The sequence below is a fragment of the Gopherus flavomarginatus genome, chromosome 4 (genome assembly GCF_025201925.1).
Source record: "Gopherus flavomarginatus isolate rGopFla2 chromosome 4, rGopFla2.mat.asm, whole genome shotgun sequence".
Lineage (NCBI taxonomy): Eukaryota > Metazoa > Chordata > Testudines > Testudinidae > Gopherus > Gopherus flavomarginatus.
In genome coordinates this window covers 88,444,352-88,462,713 of record NC_066620.1, presented here as the reverse complement: position 1 = coordinate 88,462,713, position 18,362 = coordinate 88,444,352, and the positions used below count along the sequence as shown (strand labels likewise).

Here is an 18,362-nt window from a genome sequence, read left to right as displayed (position 1 = left end):
CAAAGCGGAGAAAAACAGGCTTTCACAAGGTGCGCGGGCGGGTGCTCGGCACTCAGACGTGGCGTTGCGTCCCCTCCGTTGGTGGTCTGTGCCCGCCGCTGCCTTTCCTCTTGCATTCGCTCCTGCGCTGGTGGGAGAGGAAAGCGGGGCTGAGACAGAGAGGGTCTTCCGTTCCGCCTCAGTCCGGCAGCCCGGCCACGCCAGGCAAAAAAGCCATGCCCCGGGGGCCAGTGGCGCAACGGATAACGCGCCTGACTACGGATCAGGAGATTGCAGGTTCGACTCCTGCCTGGCTTGTGGCGTGGTGGCCCTGCTTTTGCGCCTCCCTTTGACCTCTTCCAAAGCAAAAGCAAAAGCAAAAGCAAAAGCAAGCTCCAAGGGGGGATGAGCCAGGGCCTGGCCCTGGCCCTTTCAGGAGGGATGCACACCAAGACAAAGAAAGGCCCGACAGTCACCTGCCTGACCCCGATGTGATTTGAACACACAACCTTCTGATCTGGAGTCAGATGCGCTACCGTTGCGCCACGAGGCCAGCTGGCAGCAAGGCGAGCTTCTGGGGGCTGGGAGCGTGGGGGGTGGAAGGGTAGAATGCCTGTCCTCCGTGCTGCGTGGGCCAGGACTTACCAGGCCCACCATCCAAGCAAGCCGCCGGGAGGGGACCCGCACCCACAGGCCTGAGAAGTGACCCGTCGGGCCCTTCCCTCACAGGGAAGCAGGCTCCTGAGCCGTATGCGGCTTGACCTGGTGGCCGGAGTTCTCCCAGCCCACGCGTGCGCACATGCTGCAGCCCCTGGCTGAAGAGCGGGACAGGGCTGAATACTCTACCCGAAACTGCAGGCTTCTCAGCAAGCTGCTCTTGGCCCCATGGCAGGACTCCTCGAAAAGAAAGGAAAGGGCAAAGAGCAGCAGCGCCCCTGCCAAGAGGCCCCTTGGAGAACCTCAGCACATAAAGCGCACCTTGACGCTCAGAGGCTTCGGGCGGGGAGCCGCTGGCAAGCCAAGCACACCAAAAGAGCCGGGGCCCCCGGCAAGAGAGGCGCTGCATTGGCCGTGAATCGAACACGGGCCTCCCGCGTGGCGGGCGAGAATTCTACCACTGAACCACCAATGCCTTGCTGCCTTGCATCTGCCTGCGGAGCCAGTGCTTTTCGCCAAGGGCGTCGGGCAACGCCAGCCTGGCTCCGTCCGCCTCTTGCTGGGGCCGGAGGCGGCCTTCGGGCCAGCCAAAGGGGGTCGCTCCGGCCTCCTTACCCAGTGCTGGCCGGCTCTCGGTTTCTGTAGTGTAGTGGTTATCACGTTCGCCTCACACGCGAAAGGTCCCTGGTTCGAAACCAGGCAGAAAACAGCCTTTTGCCTCCGCTTTTGCTCCCAACAAAGCGGAGAAAAACAGGCTTTCACAAGGTGCGCGGGCGGGTGCTCGGCACTCAGACGTGGCGTTGCGTCCCCTCCGTTGGTGGTCTGTGCCCGCCGCTGCCTTTCCTCTTGCATTCGCTCCTGCGCTGGTGGGAGAGGAAAGCGGGGCTGAGACAGAGAGGGTCTTCCGTTCCGCCTCAGTCCGGCAGCCCGGCCACGCCAGGCAAAAAAGCCATGCCCCGGGGGCCAGTGGCGCAACGGATAACGCGCCTGACTACGGATCAGGAGATTGCAGGTTCGACTCCTGCCTGGCTTGTGGCGTGGTGGCCCTGCTTTTGCGCCTCCCTTTGACCTCTTCCAAAGCAAAAGCAAAAGCAAAAGCAAAAGCAAGCTCCAAGGGGGGATGAGCCAGGGCCTGGCCCTGGCCCTTTCAGGAGGGATGCACACCAAGACAAAGAAAGGCCCGACAGTCACCTGCCTGACCCCGATGTGATTTGAACACACAACCTTCTGATCTGGAGTCAGATGCGCTACCGTTGCGCCACGAGGCCAGCTGGCAGCAAGGCGAGCTTCTGGGGGCTGGGAGCGTGGGGGGTGGAAGGGTAGAATGCCTGTCCTCCGTGCTGCGTGGGCCAGGACTTACCAGGCCCACCATCCAAGCAAGCCGCCGGGAGGGGACCCGCACCCACAGGCCTGAGAAGTGACCCGTCGGGCCCTTCCCTCACAGGGAAGCAGGCTCCTGAGCCGTATGCGGCTTGACCTGGTGGCCGGAGTTCTCCCAGCCCACGCGTGCGCACATGCTGCAGCCCCTGGCTGAAGAGCGGGACAGGGCTGAATACTCTACCCGAAACTGCAGGCTTCTCAGCAAGCTGCTCTTGGCCCCATGGCAGGACTCCTCGAAAGAAAGGAAAGGGCAAAGAGCAGCAGCGCCCCTGCCAAGAGGCCCCTTGGAGAACCTCAGCACATAAAGCGCACCTTGACGCTCAGAGGCTTCGGGCGGGGAGCCGCTGGCAAGCCAAGCACACCAAAAGAGCCGGGGCCCCCGGCAAGAGAGGCGCTGCATTGGCCGTGAATCGAACACAGGCCTCCCGCGTGGCGGGCGAGAATTCTACCACTGAACCACCAATGCCTTGCTGCCTTGCATCTGCCTGCGGAGCCAGTGCTTTTCGCCAAGGGCGTCGGGCAACGCCAGCCTGGCTCCGTCCGCCTCTTGCTGGGGCCGGAGGCGGCCTTCGGGCCAGCCAAAGGGGGTCGCTCCGGCCTCCTTACCCAGTGCTGGCCGGCTCTCGGTTTCTGTAGTGTAGTGGTTATCACGTTCGCCTCACACGCGAAAGGTCCCTGGTTCGAAACCAGGCAGAAACAGCCTTTGCCTCCGCTTTTGCTCCCAACAAAGCGGAGAAAAACAGGCTTTCACAAGGTGCGCGGGCGGGTGCTCGGCACTCAGACGTGGCGTTGCGTCCCCTCCGTTGGTGGTCTGTGCCCGCCGCTGCCTTTCCTCTTGCATTCGCTCCTGCGCTGGTGGGAGAGGAAAGCGGGGCTGAGACAGAGAGGGTCTTCCGTTCCGCCTCAGTCCGGCAGCCCGGCCACGCCAGGCAAAAAAGCCATGCCCCGGGGGCCAGTGGCGCAACGGATAACGCGCCTGACTACGGATCAGGAGATTGCAGGTTCGACTCCTGCCTGGCTTGTGGCGTGGTGGCCCTGCTTTTGCGCCTCCCTTTGACCTCTTCCAAAGCAAAAGCAAAAGCAAAAGCAAAAGCAAGCTCCAAGGGGGATGAGCCAGGGCCTGGCCCTGGCCCTTTCAGGAGGGATGCACACCAAGACAAAGAAAGGCCCGACAGTCACCTGCCTGACCCCGATGTGATTTGAACACACAACCTTCTGATCTGGAGTCAGATGCGCTACCGTTGCGCCACGAGGCCAGCTGGCAGCAAGGCGAGCTTCTGGGGGCTGGGAGCGTGGGGGGTGGAAGGGTAGAATGCCTGTCCTCCGTGCTGCGTGGGCCAGGACTTACCAGGCCCACCATCCAAGCAAGCCGCCGGGAGGGGACCCGCACCCACAGGCCTGAGAAGTGACCCGTCGGGCCCTTCCCTCACAGGGAAGCAGGCTCCTGAGCCGTATGCGGCTTGACCTGGTGGCCGGAGTTCTCCCAGCCCACGCGTGCGCACATGCTGCAGCCCCTGGCTGAAGAGCGGGACAGGGCTGAATACTCTACCCGAAACTGCAGGCTTCTCAGCAAGCTGCTCTTGGCCCCATGGCAGGACTCCTCGAAAAGAAAGGAAAGGGCAAAGAGCAGCAGCGCCCCTGCCAAGAGGCCCCTTGGAGAACCTCAGCACATAAAGCGCACCTTGACGCTCAGAGGCTTCGGGCGGGGAGCCGCTGGCAAGCCAAGCACACCAAAAGAGCCGGGGCCCCCGGCAAGAGAGGCGCTGCATTGGCCGTGAATCGAACACGGGCCTCCCGCGTGGCGGGCGAGAATTCTACCACTGAACCACCAATGCCTTGCTGCCTTGCATCTGCCTGCGGAGCCAGTGCTTTTCGCCAAGGGCGTCGGGCAACGCCAGCCTGGCTCCGTCCGCCTCTTGCTGGGGCCGGAGGCGGCCTTCGGGCCAGCCAAAGGGGGTCGCTCCGGCCTCCTTACCCAGTGCTGGCCGGCTCTCGGTTTCTGTAGTGTAGTGGTTATCACGTTCGCCTCACACGCGAAAGGTCCCTGGTTCGAAACCAGGCAGAAACAGCCTTTGCCTCCGCTTTTGCTCCCAACAAAGCGGAGAAAAACAGGCTTTCACAAGGTGCGCGGGCGGGTGCTCGGCACTCAGACGTGGCGTTGCGTCCCCTCCGTTGGTGGTCTGTGCCCGCCGCTGCCTTTCCTCTTGCATTCGCTCCTGCGCTGGTGGGAGAGGAAAGCGGGGCTGAGACAGAGAGGGTCTTCCCTCCCGCTACCGTTCCGCCTCAGTCCGGCAGCCCGGCCACGCCAGGCAAAAAAGCCATGCCCCGGGGGCCAGTGGCGCAACGGATAACGCGCCTGACTACGGATCAGGAGATTGCAGGTTCGACTCCTGCCTGGCTTGTGGCGTGGTGGCCCTGCTTTTGCGCCTCCCTTTGACCTCTTCCAAAGCAAAAGCAAGCTCCAAGGGGGGATGAGCCAGGGCCTGGCCCTGGCCCTTTCAGGAGGGATGCACACCAAGACAAAGAAAGGCCCGACAGTCACCTGCCTGACCCCGATGTGATTTGAACACACAACCTTCTGATCTGGAGTCAGATGCGCTACCGTTGCGCCACGAGGCCAGCTGGCAGCAAGGCGAGCTTCTGGGGGCTGGGAGCGTGGGGGGTGGAAGGGTAGAATGCCTGTCCTCCGTGCTGCGTGGGCCAGGACTTACCAGGCCCACCATCCAAGCAAGCCGCCGGGAGGGGACCCGCACCCACAGGCCTGAGAAGTGACCCGTCGGGCCCTTCCCTCACAGGGAAGCAGGCTCCTGAGCCGTATGCGGCTTGACCTGGTGGCCGGAGTTCTCCCAGCCCACGCGTGCGCACATGCTGCAGCCCCTGGCTGAAGAGCGGGACAGGGCTGAATACTCTACCCGAAACTGCAGGCTTCTCAGCAAGCTGCTCTTGGCCCCATGGCAGGACTCCTCGAAAAGAAAGGAAAGGGCAAAGAGCAGCAGCGCCCCTGCCAAGAGGCCCCTTGGAGAACCTCAGCACATAAAGCGCACCTTGACGCTCAGAGGCTTCGGGCGGGGAGCCGCTGGCAAGCCAAGCACACCAAAAGAGCCGGGGCCCCCGGCAAGAGAGGCGCTGCATTGGCCGTGAATCGAACACGGGCCTCCCGCGTGGCGGGCAAGAATTCTACCACTGAACCACCAATGCCTTGCTGCCTTGCATCTGCCTGCGGAGCCAGTGCTTTTCGCCAAGGGCGTCGGGCAACGCCAGCCTGGCTCCGTCCGCCTCTTGCTGGGGCCGGAGGCGGCCTTCGGGCCAGCCAAAGGGGGTCGCTCCGGCCTCCTTACCCAGTGCTGGCCGGCTCTCGGTTTCTGTAGTGTAGTGGTTATCACGTTCGCCTCACACGCGAAAGGTCCCTGGTTCGAAACCAGGCAGAAACAGCCTTTGCCTCCGCTTTTGCTCCCAACAAAGCGGAGAAAAACAGGCTTTCACAAGGTGCGCGGGCGGGTGCTCGGCACTCAGACGTGGCGTTGCGTCCCCTCCGTTGGTGGTCTGTGCCCGCCGCTGCCTTTCCTCTTGCATTCGCTCCTGCGCTGGTGGGAGAGGAAAGCGGGGCTGAGACAGAGAGGGTCTTCCGTTCCGCCTCAGTCCGGCAGCCCGGCCACGCCAGGCAAAAAAGCCATGCCCCGGGGGCCAGTGGCGCAACGGATAACGCGCCTGACTACGGATCAGGAGATTGCAGGTTCGACTCCTGCCTGGCTTGTGGCGTGGTGGCCCTGCTTTTGCGCCTCCCTTTGACCTCTTCCAAAGCAAAAGCAAAAGCAAAAGCAAAAGCAAGCTCCAAGGGGGGATGAGCCAGGGCCTGGCCCTGGCCCTTTCAGGAGGGATGCACACCAAGACAAAGAAAGGCCCGACAGTCACCTGCCTGACCCCGATGTGATTTGAACACACAACCTTCTGATCTGGAGTCAGATGCGCTACCGTTGCGCCACGAGGCCAGCTGGCAGCAAGGCGAGCTTCTGGGGGCTGGGAGCGTGGGGGGTGGAAGGGTAGAATGCCTGTCCTCCGTGCTGCGTGGGCCAGGACTTACCAGGCCCACCATCCAAGCAAGCCGCCGGGAGGGGACCCGCACCCACAGGCCTGAGAAGTGACCCGTCGGGCCCTTCCCTCACAGGGAAGCAGGCTCCTGAGCCGTATGCGGCTTGACCTGGTGGCCGGAGTTCTCCCAGCCCACGCCTGTGCGCACATGCTGCAGCCCCTGGCTGAAGAGCGGGACAGGGCTGAATACTCTACCCGAAACTGCAGGCTTCTCAGCAAGCTGCTCTTGGCCCCATGGCAGGACTCCTCGAAAAGAAAGGAAAGGGCAAAGAGCAGCAGCGCCCCTGCCAAGAGGCCCCTTGGAGAACCTCAGCACATAAAGCGCACCTTGACGCTCAGAGGCTTCGGGCGGGGAGCCGCTGGCAAGCCAAGCACACCAAAAGAGCCGGGGCCCCCGGCAAGAGAGGCGCTGCATTGGCCGTGAATCGAACACGGGCCTCCCGCGTGGCGGGCGAGAATTCTACCACTGAACCACCAATGCCTTGCTGCCTTGCATCTGCCTGCGGAGCCAGTGCTTTTCGCCAAGGGCGTCGGGCAACGCCAGCCTGGCTCCGTCCGCCTCTTGCTGGGGCCGGAGGCGGCCTTCGGGCCAGCCAAAGGGGGTCGCTCCGGCCTCCTTACCCAGTGCTGGCCGGCTCTCGGTTTCTGTAGTGTAGTGGTTATCACGTTCGCCTCACACGCGAAAGGTCCCTGGTTCGAAACCAGGCAAAAACAGCCTTTGCCTCCGCTTTTGCTCCCAACAAAGCGGAGAAAAACAGGCTTTCACAAGGTGCGCGGGCGGGTGCTCGGCACTCAGACGTGGCGTTGCGTCCCCTCCGTTGGTGGTCTGTGCCCGCCGCTGCCTTTCCTCTTGCATTCGCTCCTGCGCTGGTGGGAGAGGAAAGCGGGGCTGAGACAGAGAGGGTCTTCCCTCCCGCTACCGTTCCGCCTCAGTCCGGCAGCCCGGCCACGCCAGGCAAAAAAGCCATGCCCCGGGGGCCAGTGGCGCAACGGATAACGCGCCTGACTACGGATCAGGAGATTGCAGGTTCGACCTCCTGCCTGGCTTGTGGCGTGGTGGCCCTGCTTTTGCGCCTCCCTTTGACCTCTTCCAAAGCAAAAGCAAGCTCCAAGGGGGGATGAGCCAGGGCCTGGCCCTGGCCCTTTCAGGAGGGATGCACACCAAGACAAAGAAAGGCCCGACAGTCACCTGCCTGACCCCGATGTGATTTGAACACACAACCTTCTGATCTGGAGTCAGATGCGCTACCGTTGCGCCACGAGGCCAGCTGGCAGCAAGGCGAGCTTCTGGGGGCTGGGAGCGTGGGGGGTGGAAGGGTAGAATGCCTGTCCTCCGTGCTGCGTGGGCCAGGACTTACCAGGCCCACCATCCAAGCAAGCCGCCGGGAGGGGACCCGCACCCACAGGCCTGAGAAGGACCCGTCGGGCCCTTCCCTCACAGGGAAGCAGGCTCCTGAGCCGTATGCGGCTTGACCTGGTGGCCGGAGTTCTCCCAGCCCACGCGTGCGCACATGCTGCAGCCCCTGGCTGAAGAGCGGGACAGGGCTGAATACTCTACCCGAAACTGCAGGCTTCTCAGCAAGCTGCTCTTGGCCCCATGGCAGGACTCCTCGAAAAGAAAAGGAAAGGGCAAAGAGCAGCAGCGCCCCTGCCAAGAGGCCCCTTGGAGAACCTCAGCACATAAAGCGCACCTTGACGCTCAGAGGCTTCGGGCGGGGAGCCGCTGGCAAGCCAAGCACACCAAAAGAGCCGGGGCCCCCCGGCAAGAGAGGCGCTGCATTGGCCGTGAATCGAACACGGGCCTCCCGCGTGGCGGGCGAGAATTCTACCACTGAACCACCAATGCCTTGCTGCCTTGCATCTGCCTGCGGAGCCAGTGCTTTTCGCCAAGGGCGTAGGGCAACGCCCAGCCTGGCTCCGTCCGCCTCTTGCTGGGGCCGGAGGCGGCCTTCGGGCCAGCCAAAGGGGGTCGCTCCGGCCTCCTTACCCAGTGCTGGCCGGCTCTCGGTTTCTGTAGTGTAGTGGTTATCACGTTCGCCTCACACGCGAAAGGTCCCTGGTTCGAAACCAGGCAGAAACAGCCTTTGCCTCCGCTTTTGCTCCCAACAAAGCGGAGAAAAACAGGCTTTCACAAGGTGCGCGGGCGGGTGCTCGGCACTCAGACGTGGCGTTGCGTCCCCTCCGTTGGTGGTCTGTGCCCGCCGCTGCCTTTTCCTCTTGCATTCGCTCCTGCGCTGGTGGGAGAGGAAAGCGGGGCTGAGACAGAGAGGGTCTTCCGTTCCGCCTCAGTCCGGCAGCCCGGCCACGCCAGGCAAAAAGCCATGCCCCGGGGGCCAGTGGCGCAACGGATAACGCGCCTGACTACGGATCAGGAGATTGCAGGTTCGACTCCTGCCTGGCTTGTGGCGTGGTGGCCCTGCTTTTGCGCCTCCCTTTGACCTCTTCCAAAGCAAAAGCAAAAGCAAGCTCCAAGGGGGGATGAGCCAGGGCCTGGCCCTTTCAGGAGGGATGCACACCAAGACAAAGAAAGGCCCGACAGTCACCTGCCTGACCCCGATGTGATTTGAACACACAACCTTCTGATCTGGAGTCAGATGCGCTACCGTTGCGCCACGAGGCCAGCTGGCAGCAAGGCGAGCTTCTGGGGGCTGGGAGCGTGGGGGGTGGAAGGGTAGAATGCCTGTCCTCCGTGCTGCGTGGGCCAGGACTTACCAGGCCCACCATCCAAGCAAGCCGCCGGGAGGGGACCCGCACCCACAGGCCTGAGAAGTGACCCGTCGGGCCCTTCCCTCACAGGGAAGCAGGCTCCTGAGCCGTATGCGGCTTGACCTGGTGGCCGGAGTTCTCCCAGCCCACGCTCGTGCGCACATGCTGCAGCCCCTGGCTGAAGAGCGGGACAGGGCTGAATACTCTACCCGAAACTGCAGGCTTCTCAGCAAGCTGCTCTTGGCCCCATGGCAGGACTCCTCGAAAAGAAAGGAAAGGGCAAAGAGCAGCAGCGCCCCCTGCCAAGAGGCCCCTTGGAGAACCTCAGCACATAAAGCGCACCTTGACGCTCAGAGGCTTCGGGGCGGGGAGCGCTGGCAAGCCAAGCACACCAAAAGAGCCGGGGCCCCCGGCAAGAGAGGCACTGCATTGGCCGTGAATCGAACACGGGCCTCCCGCGTGGCGGGCGAGAATTCTACCACTGAACCACCAATGCCTTGCTGCCTTGCATCTGCCTGCGGAGCCAGTGCTTTTCGCCAAGGGCGTCGGGCAACGCCAGCCTGGCTCCGTCGCCTCTTGCTGGGCCGGAGGCGGCCTTCGGGCCAGCCAAAGGGGGTCGCTCCGGCCTCCTTACCCAGTGCTGGCCGGCTCTCGGTTTCTGTAGTGTAGTGGTTATCACGTTCGCCTCACACGCGAAAGGTCCCTGGTTCGAAACCAGGCAGAAGAAACAGCCTTTGCCTCCGCTTTTGCTCCCAACAAAGCGGAGGAAAAACAGGCTTTCACAAGGTGCCGCGGTGCGGGTGCTCGGCACTCAGACGTGGCGTTGCGTCCCCCTCCGTTGGTGGTCTGTGCCCGCCGCTGCCTTTCCTCTTGCATTCGCTCCTGCGCTGGTGGGAGAGGAAAGCGGGGGCTGAGACAGAGAGGGTCTTCTTCCCCCGTTCCGCCTCAGTCCGGCAGCAGCCGGCCACGCCAGGCAAAAAAGCCATGCCCCAGGGGGCCAGTGGCGCAACGGATAACGCGCCTGACTACGGATCAGGAGATTGCAGGTTCGACTCCTGCCTGGCTTGTGGCGTGGTGGCCCTGCTTTTGCGCACTCCCTTTGACCTCTTCCAAAGCAAAAGCAAAAGCAAAAGCAAGCTCCAAGGGGGGATGAGCCCAGGGCCTGGCCCTGCTTTCAGGAGGATGCACACCAAGACAAAGAAAGGCCCAACAGTCAACCTGCCTGACCCCGATGTGATTTGAACACACAACCTTCTGATCTGGAGTCAGATGCGCTACCGTTGCGCCACGAGGCCAGCTGGCCAGCAAGGCGAGCTTCTGGGGGCTGGGGAGCGTGGGGGGTGGAAGGGTAGAATGCCTGTCCTCCGTGCTGCGTGGGCCAGGACTTACAGGGCCCACCATCCAAGCAAGCCGCCGGGAGGGGACCCGCACCCACAGGCCTGAGAAGTGACCCGTCGGGCCCTTCCCTCACAGGGAAGCAGGCTCCTGAGCCGTATGCGGCTTGACCTGGTGGCCGGAGTTCTCCCAGCCCACGCGTGCGCACATGCTGCAGCCCCTGGCTGAAGAGCGGGACAGGGCTGAATACTCTACCCGAAACTGCAGGCTTCTCAGCAAGCTGCTCTTGGCCCCATGGCAGGACTCCTCGAAAAGAAAGGAAAGGGCAAAGAGCAGCAGCGCCCTGCCAAGAGGCCCCTTGGAGAACCTCAGCACATAAAGCGCACCTTGACGCTCAGAGGCTTCGGGCGGGGAGCGCTGGCAAGCCAAGCACACCAAAAGAGCCGGGGCCCCGGCAAGAGAGGCGCTGCATTGGCCGTGAATCGAACACGGGCCTCCCGCGTGGCGGGCGCGGAATTCTACCACTGAACCACCAATGCCTTGCTGCCTTGCATCTGCCTGCGGAGCCAGTGCTTTTCGCCAAGGGCGTCGGGCAACGCCAGCCTGGCTCCGTCCGTCTTGCTGCGGACTGCGGCCGGGCCAGCCACCAAAGGGGGTCGCTCGGCCTCCTTACCCAGGTGCCTGCTCTCGTTCCTGGTAGTGTAGCTCGTTTTCTCCTACGTGCTGTGTGTGTATATGCGAACAGGCCTCACACTCCCTGGTTCCGAGTATAGGAAACACAGCAGAAAGCCTTTGCCTCCGCTTTGCTCCCAACAAAGCGGAGAAAAACAGGCTTTCACAAGGTGCGCGGGCGGGTGCTCGGCACTCAGACGTGGCGTTGCGTCCCCTCCGTTGTGGTCTGTGCCCGCCGCTGCCTTTCCTCTTGCATTCGCTCCTGCGCATGGTGGGAGAGGAAAAGCGGGGGCTGAGACAGAGAGGGTCTTCCCTCCCGCTACCGTTCCGCCTCAGTCCGGCAGCCCGGCCACGCCAGGCAAAAAAAGCCATGCCCCGGGGGGCCAGTGGCGCAACGGATACGCGCCTGACTACGGATCAGGAGATTGCAGGTTCGACTCCTGCCTGGCTTGTGGCGTGGTGGCCCTGCTTTTGCGCCTCCCTTTGACCTCTTCAAAGCAAAAGCAAAAGCAAAAGCAAAAGCAAGCTCCAAGGGGGATGAGCAGGGCCTGGCCCTGGCCCTTTCAGGAGGGATGCACACCAAGACAAAGAAAGGCCCGACAGTCACCTGCCTGACCCCGATGTGATTTGAAACACACAACCTTCTGATCTGGAGTCAGATGCGCTACCGTTGCGCCACGAGGCCAGCTGGCAGCAAGGCGAGCTTCTGGGGGCTGGGAGCGTGGGGGGTGGAAGGGTAGAATGCCTGTCCTCCGTGCTGCGTGGGCCAGGACTTACCAGGCCCACCATCCAAGCAAGCCGCGGGAGGGGACCCGCACCCACAGGCCTGAGAAGTGAACCCGTCGGGCCCTTCCCTCACAGGGAAGCAGGCTCCTGAGCCGTATGCGGCCTGGACCTGGTGGCCGGAGTTCTCCCAGCCCACGCGGTGCGCACATGCTGCAGCCCTGGCTGAAGAGCGGGACAGGGCTGAATACTCTACCCGAAACTGCAGGCTTCTCAGCAAGCTGCTCTCTGGCCCCATGGCAGGACTCCTCGAAAAGAAAGGAAAGGGCAAAGAGCAGCAGCGCCCCTGCCAAGAGGCCCCTTGGAGAACCTCAGCACATAAAGCGCACCTTGACGCTCAGAGGCTTCGGGCGGGGAGCCGCTGGCAAGCCAAGCACACCAAAGAGCCGGGGCCCCCGGCAAGAGAGGCGCTGCATTGGCCGTGAATCGAACACGGGCCTCCCGCGTGGCGGGCGAGAATTCTACCACTGAACCAACAATGCTTGCTGCCTTGCATCTGCCTGCGGAGCCAGTGCTTTTCGCCACAGGGCGTCGGGCAACGCCAGCCTGGCTCCGTCCGCCTCTTGCTGGGGCCGGAGGCGGCCTTCGGGCCAGCCAAAGGGGGTCGCTCCCGGCCTCCTTACCCAGTGCTGGCCGGCTCTTCGGTTTCTGTAGTGTAGTGGTTATCACGTTCGCCTCACACGCGAAAGGTCCCCTAACACCCTGGTTTCGAAACCAGGCAGAAACAGCCCTTTGCCTCCGCTTTTGCTCCCAACAAAGCGGAGAAAAACAGGCTTTCACAAGGTGCGGCGCGGCGGGTGCTCGGCACTCAGACGGTGGCGTGGCGTCCCCTCCGTTGGTGGTCTGTGCCCGCCGCTGCCTTTCCTCTTGCATTCGCTCCTGCGATGGTGGGAGAGGAAAGCGGGGCACTGAAGACAGAGAGGGTGTCTTCCCTCCCGATACCGTTCCGCCTCAGTCCGGCAGCCGGCCACGCCAGGCACAAAAAAGCCATGCCCGGGGGCAGTGGCGCAAGGAGAAAGCGCCTGACTAGGATCAGGAGATTGCAGGTTCTATCCTGCCTGGCTTGTGGCGTGGTGTGGCCCTGCTTTTGCGCCTCCCCTTGACCTCTTCCAAAGAAAAGCAAAAGCAAAGCAAAAAGCAAGCTCCAAGGGGGGATGAGCCTCGGCCCTGGCCTGGCCCTTTCAGGACGGGATGCACACCAAGACAAAGAAAGGCCCGACAGTCACCTGGCTGACCCCGATGTGATTTGAACACACAACTTCTGATCTGGAGTCAGATGCGCTACCGTCTGCGCACGAGGCCAGCTGCGGCAGCAAGGCGAGCTTCTGGGGGCTGGGAGCGTGGGGTAGGGTGGAAGGGTAGAATGCCTGTCCTCCGTGCTGCGTGGGCCAGGACTTACCAGGCCCACCATCCAAGCAAGCTGCCGGGAGGGGACCGCACCACAGCCTGAGAAGTGACCCGTCGGGCCCTTCCCTCACAGGGAAGCAGGCTCCTGAGCCGTATGCGGCTTGACCTGGTGGCGGAGTTCTCCAGCCCACGCGTGAGCACATGCTGCAGCCCCTGGCTGAAGAGCGGGACAGGGCTGAATACTCTACCCGAAACTGCAGGCTCTCAGCAAGCTGCTCTTGGCCCCATGCAGGACTCCCTCGAAAAGAAAGGAAAGGGCAAAGAGCAGCAGCGCCCCTGCCAAGAGGCCCCTTGGAGAACCTCAGCACATAAAGCGCACTTGACGCTCAGAGGCTTCGGGCGGGGAGCCGCTGGCAAGCCAAGCACACCAAAAAGAGCCGGGGCCCCGGCAAGAGAAGCGCTGCATGGCCGTGAATCGAACACGGGCCCCCGCGTGGCGGGAAGAGAATTCTACCACTGAACACACCAATGCCTTGCGCCTGCTGACACTTGTGCCTGCGGAGCCAGTGCTTTTCGCCAAGGGCGTCGGGCCACACGCCAGCCGCGGCTCCTGCTCCGCCTCCTTGCTGGGCCGGAGGCGGCACTTCGGCCAGCCAAAAGGGGTCGCTACGGCCTCCTTACCCAGTGCTGGCCGCTCTCGGTTCTGTAGTGTAGTGGTTATCACGTTCGCCTCACACGCGAAAGGTCCCTGGTTCGAAACACAGGCAGAAAACAGCCTTTCCTCCGCTTTTGCTCCCAACAAAGCGGAGAAAAACAGGCTTCACAAGGTCGCGGGCGGGTGCTCGGCACTCAGACGTGGCGTTGCGTCCCCTCCGTTGGTGGTCTGTGCCCGCCGCTGCCTTTCCTCTTGCATTCGCTCCTGCGCTGGTGGAGAGGAAAGCGGGGCTGAGACAGAGAGGGTCTCCCGCTACCGTTCCGCCTCAGTCCGGCAGCCCGGCCACGCCAGGCAAAAAAGCCATGCCCCGGGGCCAGTGGCGCAACGGATAAACGCGCCGACTACGGATCAGGAGATTGCAGGTTCGACTTCCTGCCTGGCTTTTGTGGCGTGGTGTGCCCTGCTTTTGCGCCCCTTTGACCTCTTCCAAGCAAAAGCAAAAAGCAAAGCAAGCTCCAAGGGGGGATGAGCCAGGGCCTGGCCCGGGCCCTTTCAGGAGGGATGCACACCAAGACAAAAGAAAGGCCCGACAGTCCCTGCTGACCCCGATGTGATTTGAACACACAACCTTCTGATCTGGCAGTCAGATGCGCTACCGTTGCGCCACGAGGCCAGCTGGCAGCAAGGCGAGCTTCTGGGGCTGGGAGCGTGGGGGGTGTTGAAGGGTTAGAATGCCTGTCCTCCGGCTGCGTGGGCCAGGACTTACCAGGCCCACCATCCAAGCAAGCCGCCGGGAGGGGACCCGCACCCCACAAGGCCTGAGAAGTGACCCGTCGGGCCCTTCCCTCACAGGAAGCAGGCTCCTGAGCCGTATGCGGCTTGGACCTGGGGCCGGAGTTCTCCCAGCCCACGCGTGCGCACATGCTGCAGCCCCTGGCTGAAGAGCGGGACGGATCAGGGAGTAATTCTTACCGATAACTGCAGGCTTCTCAGCAAGCTGCTCTTGGACCCCATGGAGGACTCCTCGAAAAGAAGGAAAGGGCAAAGAGCAGCAGCGCCCTGCCAAGAGGGCCCCTTGGAGAACCTCAGCACTAAAGCGCACCTTGAACGTCAGAGGCTTCGGGCGGGGAGCCGCTGGCAAGCCAAGCACACCCAAAAGAGCGGGGCCCCCGGCAGAGAGGCGCTGCATTGGCCGTGAAATCAAAGCACTCCAGCACTTATATTCATGCAAATACCAAAGAAAAGAAACCATATAACTTACTATCTGATCTCTTTGTCCTTACACTTAGAAACAGAAGATTAGAAAACAGAACTACTTCTCCAAAGCTCAGAGAAAGCAGGCAGGCAGACAAAAGACAAAAGACTCAGACACAAACTTCCCTCCACCCAAAGTTGAAAAAATCCGGTTTCCTGATTGGTCCTCTGGTCAGGTGCTTCAGGTGAAAGAGACATTAACTCTTAGCTATCTGTTTATGACAACTACGGATCAGGAGATTGCAGGTTCGACTCCTGCCTGGCTTGTGGCGTGGTGGCCCTGCTTTTGCGCCTCCCTTTGACCTGTTGCAAAGCAAAAGCAAAAGCAAGATCCAAGGGGGGGATGACCCAGGGCCTGGCCCTTTCAGGAGGGATGCACACCAAGACAAAGAAAGGCCCGACAGTCACCTGCCTGACCCCCATGTGATTTGAACACACAACCTTCTGATCTGGAGTCAGATGCGCTACCGTTGCGCCACGAGGCCAGCTGGCAGCAAGGCGAGCTTCTGGTGGCTGGGAGCGTGGGGGGTGGAAGGGTAGAATGCCTGTCCTCCGTGCTGCATGGGCCAGGACTTACCAGGCCCACCATCCAAGCAAGCCGCCGGGAGGGGACCCGCACCCACAGGCCTGAGAAGTGACCCGTCGGGCCCTTCCCTCACAGGGAAGCAAGCTCCTGAGCCGAACGCAGCTTGACCTGGTGGCCGGAGTTCTCCCAGCCCACGCGTACGCACATGCTGCAGCCCCTGGCTGAAGAGCGGGACAGGGCTGAATACTCTACCCGAAACTGCAGGCTTCTCAGCAAGCTGCTCTTGGCCCCATGGCAGGACTCCTCGAAAAGAAAGGAAAGGGCAAAGAGCAGCAGCACCCCTGCCAAGAGGCCCCTTGGAGAACCTCAGCACATAAAGCGCACCTTGATGCTCAGAGGCTTCGGGCGGGGAGCCGCTGGCAAGCCAAGCACACCAAAAGAGCCGGGGCCCCCGGCAAGAGAGGCGCTGCATTAGCCGTGAATCGAACACGGGCCTCCCGCGTGGCGGGCGAGAATTCTACCACTGAACCACCAATGCCTTGCTGCCTTGCATCTGCCTGCGGAGCCAGTGCTTTTCGCCAAGGGCGTCGGGCAACGCCAGCCAGGCTCCGTCTGCCTCTTGCTGGGGCCGGAGGCGGCCTTCGGGCCAGCCAAAGGGGGTCGCTCCGGCCTCCTTACCCAGTGCTGGCCGGCTCTCGGTTTCTGTAGTGTAGTGGTTATCACGTTCGCCTCACACGCAAAAGGTCCGTGGTTCGAAACCAGGCAGAAACAGCCTTTGCCTCCGCTTTTGCTCCCAACAAAGCGGAGAAAAACAGGCTTTCACAAGGTGCGCGGGCGGGTGCTCGGCACTCAGACGTGGCGTTGCGTCCCCTCCGTTGGTGGTCTGTGCCCGCCGCTGCCTTTCCTCTTGCATTCGCTCCTGCGCTGGTGGGAGAGGAAAGCGGGGCTGAGACAGAGAGGGTCTTCCCTCCCGCTACCGTTCCGCCTCAGTCCGGCAGCCCGGCCACGCCAGGCAAAAAAGCCATGCCCCGGGGGCCAGTGGTGCAACGGATAACGCGCCTGACTACGGATCAGGAGATTGCAGTTTCGACTCCTGCCTGGCTTGTGGCGTGGTGGCCCTGCTTTTGCGCCTCCCTTTGACCTCTTCCAAAGCAAAAGCAAAAGCAAAAGCAAAAGCAAGCTCCAAGGGGGGACGACCCAGGGCCTGGCCCTTTCAGGAGGGATGCACACCAAGACAAAGAAAGGCCCGACAGTCACCTGCTTGACCCCGATGTGATTTGAACACACAACCTTCTGATCTGGAGTCAGATGCGCTACCGTTGTGCCACGAGGCCAGCTGGCAGCAAGGCGAGCTTCTGGTGGCTGGGAGCGTGGGGGGTGGAAGGGTAGAATGCCTGTCCTCCGTGCTGCGTGGGCCAGGACTTACCAGGCCCAACATCCAAGCAAGCCGCCGGGAGGGGACCCGCACCCACAGGCCTGAGAAGTGACCCGTCGGGCCCTTCCCTCACAGGGAAGCAGGCTCCTGAGCCGTATGCGGCTTGACCTGGTGGCCGGAGTTCTCCCAGCCCACGAGTGCGCACATGCTGCAGCCCCTGGCTGAAGAGCGGGACAGGGCTGAATACTCTACCCGAAACTGCAGGCTTCTCAGCAAGCTGCTCTTGGCCCCATGGCAGGACTCCTCGAAAAGAAAAGAAAGAGCAGCAGCACCCCTGCCAAGAGGCCCCTTCCAGAACCTCAGCACATAAAGTGCACCTTGACGCTCAGAGGCTTCGGGCGGGGAGCCGCTGGCAAGCCAAGCACACCAAAAGAGCCGGGGCCCCCGGCAAGAGAGGCGCTGCATTGGCCGTGAATCGAACACGGGCCTCCCGCGTGGCGGGTGAGAATTCTATCACTGAACCACCAATGCCTTGCTGCCTTGCATCTGCCTGCGGAGCCAGTGCTTTTCGCCAAGGGCGTCGGGCAACGCCAGCCAGGCTCCGTCTGCCTCTTGCTGGGGCCGGAGGCGGCCTTCGGGCCAGTCAAAGGGGGTCGCTCCGGCCGCCTTACGCAGTGCTGGCCGGCTCTCGGTTTCTGTAGTGTAGTGGTTATCACGTTCGCCTCACACGCGAAAGGTCCCTGGTTCGAAACTAGGCAGAAACAGCCTTTGCCTCCGCTTTTGCTCCCAACAAAGCGGAGAAAAACAGGCTTTCACAAGGTGCGCGGGCGGGTGCTCGGCACTCAGACGTGGCGTTGCGTCCCCTCCGTTGGTGGTCTGTGCCCGCCGCTGCCTTTCCTCTTGCATTCGCTCCTGCGCTGGTGGGAGAGGAAAGCGGGGCTGAGACAGAGAGGGTCTTCCCTCCCGCTACCGTTCCGCCTCAGTCCGGCAGCCCGGCCACGCCAGGCAAAAAAGCCATGCCCCGGGGGCCAGTGGCGCAACAGATAGCGCGCCTGACTACGGATCAGGAGATTGCAGGTTCGACTCCTGCCTGGCTTGTGGCGTGGTGGCCCTGCTTTTGCGCCTCCCTTTGACCTCTTCCAAAGCAAAAGCAAGCTCCAAGCGGGGACGACCTGCGGAGCCAGTGCTTTTCGCCAAGGGCGTCGGGCAACACCAGCCAGGCTCCGTCTGCCTCTTGCTGGGGCCGGAGGCTGTCTTCGGGCCAGCCAAAGGGGGTCGCTCCGTTGGAGGGAAGCGGGGCTGAGACAGAGAGGGTCTTCCGTCCTCAGTCCGGCAGCCCAGCCACAGCATGCAAAAAAGCCAAACCCCAGTGGCGCATTGGATAACATGCCTAATTACAGATCAGGATATTGCAGGTTTTACGTCTGCCTGGCTTGTGGCATGTGCCATTTACTCCTGTTGTCTACCTGTGAGTTGTGATGCCCCTTTTTTCTGCACCTCCGTTTGACCTCGTTCAATGAAATGCAAGCTCATTGGGCCCTGCACAAGGCTGCTCCACAGCAACCAGGAATTGTTTTATTCTCTTGCTTGCAACAGGTCTGCTT

General features: G+C 62.3%; 43 non-coding genes across 43 annotated transcripts; 20 read left to right on the top strand and 23 right to left on the bottom strand.

Moving 5' to 3' along the window:
* The first annotated feature begins 224 nt into the window (after positions 1-224).
* On the top strand, positions 225-297 carry TRNAR-ACG (transfer RNA arginine (anticodon ACG)). The gene has a single exon. It is a non-coding gene; the product is annotated as a tRNA-Arg (tRNA).
* Positions 298-460: 163 nt separating this feature from the next.
* TRNAW-CCA (transfer RNA tryptophan (anticodon CCA)) lies at positions 461-532 on the bottom strand. The gene has a single exon. It is a non-coding gene; the product is annotated as a tRNA-Trp (tRNA).
* A 508-nt stretch (positions 533-1,040) lies between these two features.
* TRNAG-GCC (transfer RNA glycine (anticodon GCC)) lies at positions 1,041-1,111 on the bottom strand. Its single transcript has one exon. It is a non-coding gene; the product is annotated as a tRNA-Gly (tRNA).
* A 160-nt stretch (positions 1,112-1,271) lies between these two features.
* Positions 1,272-1,345, top strand: TRNAV-CAC (transfer RNA valine (anticodon CAC)). Its single transcript has one exon. It is a non-coding gene; the product is annotated as a tRNA-Val (tRNA).
* Positions 1,346-1,596: 251 nt separating this feature from the next.
* On the top strand, positions 1,597-1,669 carry TRNAR-ACG (transfer RNA arginine (anticodon ACG)). Its single transcript has one exon. It is a non-coding gene; the product is annotated as a tRNA-Arg (tRNA).
* Positions 1,670-1,832: 163 nt separating this feature from the next.
* Positions 1,833-1,904, bottom strand: TRNAW-CCA (transfer RNA tryptophan (anticodon CCA)). Its single transcript has one exon. It is a non-coding gene; the product is annotated as a tRNA-Trp (tRNA).
* Positions 1,905-2,411: 507 nt separating this feature from the next.
* TRNAG-GCC (transfer RNA glycine (anticodon GCC)) lies at positions 2,412-2,482 on the bottom strand. Its single transcript has one exon. It is a non-coding gene; the product is annotated as a tRNA-Gly (tRNA).
* A 160-nt stretch (positions 2,483-2,642) lies between these two features.
* Positions 2,643-2,715, top strand: TRNAV-CAC (transfer RNA valine (anticodon CAC)). Its single transcript has one exon. It is a non-coding gene; the product is annotated as a tRNA-Val (tRNA).
* Positions 2,716-2,965: 250 nt separating this feature from the next.
* TRNAR-ACG (transfer RNA arginine (anticodon ACG)) lies at positions 2,966-3,038 on the top strand. The gene has a single exon. It is a non-coding gene; the product is annotated as a tRNA-Arg (tRNA).
* A 162-nt stretch (positions 3,039-3,200) lies between these two features.
* TRNAW-CCA (transfer RNA tryptophan (anticodon CCA)) lies at positions 3,201-3,272 on the bottom strand. Its single transcript has one exon. It is a non-coding gene; the product is annotated as a tRNA-Trp (tRNA).
* Positions 3,273-3,780: 508 nt separating this feature from the next.
* TRNAG-GCC (transfer RNA glycine (anticodon GCC)) lies at positions 3,781-3,851 on the bottom strand. The gene has a single exon. It is a non-coding gene; the product is annotated as a tRNA-Gly (tRNA).
* Positions 3,852-4,011: 160 nt separating this feature from the next.
* Positions 4,012-4,084, top strand: TRNAV-CAC (transfer RNA valine (anticodon CAC)). Its single transcript has one exon. It is a non-coding gene; the product is annotated as a tRNA-Val (tRNA).
* A 261-nt stretch (positions 4,085-4,345) lies between these two features.
* On the top strand, positions 4,346-4,418 carry TRNAR-ACG (transfer RNA arginine (anticodon ACG)). The gene has a single exon. It is a non-coding gene; the product is annotated as a tRNA-Arg (tRNA).
* Positions 4,419-4,563: 145 nt separating this feature from the next.
* TRNAW-CCA (transfer RNA tryptophan (anticodon CCA)) lies at positions 4,564-4,635 on the bottom strand. The gene has a single exon. It is a non-coding gene; the product is annotated as a tRNA-Trp (tRNA).
* A 508-nt stretch (positions 4,636-5,143) lies between these two features.
* TRNAG-GCC (transfer RNA glycine (anticodon GCC)) lies at positions 5,144-5,214 on the bottom strand. The gene has a single exon. It is a non-coding gene; the product is annotated as a tRNA-Gly (tRNA).
* Positions 5,215-5,374: 160 nt separating this feature from the next.
* TRNAV-CAC (transfer RNA valine (anticodon CAC)) lies at positions 5,375-5,447 on the top strand. The gene has a single exon. It is a non-coding gene; the product is annotated as a tRNA-Val (tRNA).
* A 250-nt stretch (positions 5,448-5,697) lies between these two features.
* TRNAR-ACG (transfer RNA arginine (anticodon ACG)) lies at positions 5,698-5,770 on the top strand. The gene has a single exon. It is a non-coding gene; the product is annotated as a tRNA-Arg (tRNA).
* A 163-nt stretch (positions 5,771-5,933) lies between these two features.
* TRNAW-CCA (transfer RNA tryptophan (anticodon CCA)) lies at positions 5,934-6,005 on the bottom strand. The gene has a single exon. It is a non-coding gene; the product is annotated as a tRNA-Trp (tRNA).
* Positions 6,006-6,515: 510 nt separating this feature from the next.
* TRNAG-GCC (transfer RNA glycine (anticodon GCC)) lies at positions 6,516-6,586 on the bottom strand. The gene has a single exon. It is a non-coding gene; the product is annotated as a tRNA-Gly (tRNA).
* Positions 6,587-6,746: 160 nt separating this feature from the next.
* TRNAV-CAC (transfer RNA valine (anticodon CAC)) lies at positions 6,747-6,819 on the top strand. The gene has a single exon. It is a non-coding gene; the product is annotated as a tRNA-Val (tRNA).
* A 480-nt stretch (positions 6,820-7,299) lies between these two features.
* TRNAW-CCA (transfer RNA tryptophan (anticodon CCA)) lies at positions 7,300-7,371 on the bottom strand. The gene has a single exon. It is a non-coding gene; the product is annotated as a tRNA-Trp (tRNA).
* Positions 7,372-7,880: 509 nt separating this feature from the next.
* On the bottom strand, positions 7,881-7,951 carry TRNAG-GCC (transfer RNA glycine (anticodon GCC)). Its single transcript has one exon. It is a non-coding gene; the product is annotated as a tRNA-Gly (tRNA).
* Positions 7,952-8,112: 161 nt separating this feature from the next.
* TRNAV-CAC (transfer RNA valine (anticodon CAC)) lies at positions 8,113-8,185 on the top strand. Its single transcript has one exon. It is a non-coding gene; the product is annotated as a tRNA-Val (tRNA).
* Positions 8,186-8,435: 250 nt separating this feature from the next.
* TRNAR-ACG (transfer RNA arginine (anticodon ACG)) lies at positions 8,436-8,508 on the top strand. Its single transcript has one exon. It is a non-coding gene; the product is annotated as a tRNA-Arg (tRNA).
* Positions 8,509-8,653: 145 nt separating this feature from the next.
* Positions 8,654-8,725, bottom strand: TRNAW-CCA (transfer RNA tryptophan (anticodon CCA)). The gene has a single exon. It is a non-coding gene; the product is annotated as a tRNA-Trp (tRNA).
* A 511-nt stretch (positions 8,726-9,236) lies between these two features.
* TRNAG-GCC (transfer RNA glycine (anticodon GCC)) lies at positions 9,237-9,307 on the bottom strand. The gene has a single exon. It is a non-coding gene; the product is annotated as a tRNA-Gly (tRNA).
* A 158-nt stretch (positions 9,308-9,465) lies between these two features.
* On the top strand, positions 9,466-9,541 carry TRNAV-CAC (transfer RNA valine (anticodon CAC)). The gene has a single exon. It is a non-coding gene; the product is annotated as a tRNA-Val (tRNA).
* Positions 9,542-9,805: 264 nt separating this feature from the next.
* TRNAR-ACG (transfer RNA arginine (anticodon ACG)) lies at positions 9,806-9,878 on the top strand. The gene has a single exon. It is a non-coding gene; the product is annotated as a tRNA-Arg (tRNA).
* Positions 9,879-10,034: 156 nt separating this feature from the next.
* Positions 10,035-10,106, bottom strand: TRNAW-CCA (transfer RNA tryptophan (anticodon CCA)). Its single transcript has one exon. It is a non-coding gene; the product is annotated as a tRNA-Trp (tRNA).
* Positions 10,107-10,613: 507 nt separating this feature from the next.
* TRNAG-GCC (transfer RNA glycine (anticodon GCC)) lies at positions 10,614-10,685 on the bottom strand. The gene has a single exon. It is a non-coding gene; the product is annotated as a tRNA-Gly (tRNA).
* Positions 10,686-11,198: 513 nt separating this feature from the next.
* Positions 11,199-11,270, top strand: TRNAR-ACG (transfer RNA arginine (anticodon ACG)). The gene has a single exon. It is a non-coding gene; the product is annotated as a tRNA-Arg (tRNA).
* A 160-nt stretch (positions 11,271-11,430) lies between these two features.
* On the bottom strand, positions 11,431-11,503 carry TRNAW-CCA (transfer RNA tryptophan (anticodon CCA)). The gene has a single exon. It is a non-coding gene; the product is annotated as a tRNA-Trp (tRNA).
* A 509-nt stretch (positions 11,504-12,012) lies between these two features.
* On the bottom strand, positions 12,013-12,083 carry TRNAG-GCC (transfer RNA glycine (anticodon GCC)). The gene has a single exon. It is a non-coding gene; the product is annotated as a tRNA-Gly (tRNA).
* A 162-nt stretch (positions 12,084-12,245) lies between these two features.
* TRNAV-CAC (transfer RNA valine (anticodon CAC)) lies at positions 12,246-12,328 on the top strand. The gene has a single exon. It is a non-coding gene; the product is annotated as a tRNA-Val (tRNA).
* A 1,319-nt stretch (positions 12,329-13,647) lies between these two features.
* Positions 13,648-13,726, top strand: TRNAV-CAC (transfer RNA valine (anticodon CAC)). Its single transcript has one exon. It is a non-coding gene; the product is annotated as a tRNA-Val (tRNA).
* Positions 13,727-14,203: 477 nt separating this feature from the next.
* On the bottom strand, positions 14,204-14,276 carry TRNAG-GCC (transfer RNA glycine (anticodon GCC)). Its single transcript has one exon. It is a non-coding gene; the product is annotated as a tRNA-Gly (tRNA).
* A 994-nt stretch (positions 14,277-15,270) lies between these two features.
* Positions 15,271-15,342, bottom strand: TRNAW-CCA (transfer RNA tryptophan (anticodon CCA)). Its single transcript has one exon. It is a non-coding gene; the product is annotated as a tRNA-Trp (tRNA).
* Positions 15,343-15,850: 508 nt separating this feature from the next.
* TRNAG-GCC (transfer RNA glycine (anticodon GCC)) lies at positions 15,851-15,921 on the bottom strand. The gene has a single exon. It is a non-coding gene; the product is annotated as a tRNA-Gly (tRNA).
* Positions 15,922-16,081: 160 nt separating this feature from the next.
* TRNAV-CAC (transfer RNA valine (anticodon CAC)) lies at positions 16,082-16,154 on the top strand. Its single transcript has one exon. It is a non-coding gene; the product is annotated as a tRNA-Val (tRNA).
* A 491-nt stretch (positions 16,155-16,645) lies between these two features.
* Positions 16,646-16,717, bottom strand: TRNAW-CCA (transfer RNA tryptophan (anticodon CCA)). The gene has a single exon. It is a non-coding gene; the product is annotated as a tRNA-Trp (tRNA).
* A 501-nt stretch (positions 16,718-17,218) lies between these two features.
* On the bottom strand, positions 17,219-17,289 carry TRNAG-GCC (transfer RNA glycine (anticodon GCC)). The gene has a single exon. It is a non-coding gene; the product is annotated as a tRNA-Gly (tRNA).
* Positions 17,290-17,449: 160 nt separating this feature from the next.
* TRNAV-CAC (transfer RNA valine (anticodon CAC)) lies at positions 17,450-17,522 on the top strand. The gene has a single exon. It is a non-coding gene; the product is annotated as a tRNA-Val (tRNA).
* A 261-nt stretch (positions 17,523-17,783) lies between these two features.
* On the top strand, positions 17,784-17,856 carry TRNAR-ACG (transfer RNA arginine (anticodon ACG)). The gene has a single exon. It is a non-coding gene; the product is annotated as a tRNA-Arg (tRNA).
* The last annotated feature ends 506 nt before the right edge of the window (positions 17,857-18,362 follow it).